The sequence below is a fragment of the Cebus imitator genome, unplaced genomic scaffold, assembly GCF_001604975.1.
Source record: "Cebus imitator isolate Cc_AM_T3 unplaced genomic scaffold, Cebus_imitator-1.0 Scaffold1161, whole genome shotgun sequence".
Taxonomy (NCBI): Eukaryota; Metazoa; Chordata; class Mammalia; order Primates; family Cebidae; genus Cebus; species Cebus imitator.
The window spans coordinates 18,802-19,868 of record NW_016108476.1 but is presented as its reverse complement, the minus strand read 5'-3'; positions in this window follow the sequence as shown (position 1 = coordinate 19,868).

The following is a 1,067-nucleotide window of genomic DNA, read 5'->3' as shown; positions in this document are numbered from 1 at the left end:
TGTTTTGATTACTGTAGCCTTGTAGTACATTTTGAAGTCTGGCAGTGTGATGCTTCTGGCTTTGTTCTTTTTGATTAGGACTGTCTTGGCTATGCAGGCTCTCTTGTGATTCCATATGAAATTTAAACTGTTTTTTTTCCAGTTGTCTGAAGAAGGTCATTGGTAGCTTGATGGGGATAGCATTGAATCTGTAGATTACTTTGGGCAGTATGGCCATTTTCATGATAATAATTCTTCCTAACCATCAGCATGGAATGTTTTTCCATCTGTTTGTGTCTTCTTTTATTTCATTGAGCAGTGGTTTGTAGTTCTCCTTGAAGAGGTCCTTTACATCATTTGTTAGTTGTATAATTAGGTATTTGATTCTCTTTGTTGCAATTGTCAATGGTAGTTTGCTCTTGATTTGGCTCTCTTGTTTGTCTGTTATTGGTATATATTTGTGTGCCAAACAGGGACATCGTCTCGGATTATTATACAACTCCATGCTTGTAATTCCCGGTGCTTGACTGGCAAAGATCCCCTGTTCTGTGTATTGCTGAGGCTTTAGGGAAAGTGCTGTATCTGGACTGGAGTGCCAGAGATGGAGCCTCTGACTCACTGGTCACATGCACTTTCTGGATGAAGCAGCACCCCGCCCCACCTCCGTCTGCCCTGAGTGGGCTTTGCTCACCATCGGACCAGACCCACTGAAATGCACCTAGTACCTCAGTTGGAGCTAGGAGGTCTCTGGATTTCTGCATCTCTCTTGCTGGGTGTTGTGCACTGGAGTTGTATATATTCAGCCATCTTAGATCCCCCGTAATGATAAATATTTTTAAATGAATAACTCATTTCCCAACTCTACCAAAATTTAATAATTAAGTCTGGATGCCTCCTTTTCCTGAAGCATTTCTCACCTCCAAATTCAGCTCTAGTGGGGGAGGGGAGTGGATCCAAGATGGCAGAATAGGAACAGCACTGGAGTACAGTTCCCAGTGAGAACAATGCAGAGGGTGAGTGATCACCACATATTCAAATGAGTTTTTACTACTCAAAGACCAGGAGATTCCCTGGCTGAAAAGCACCAT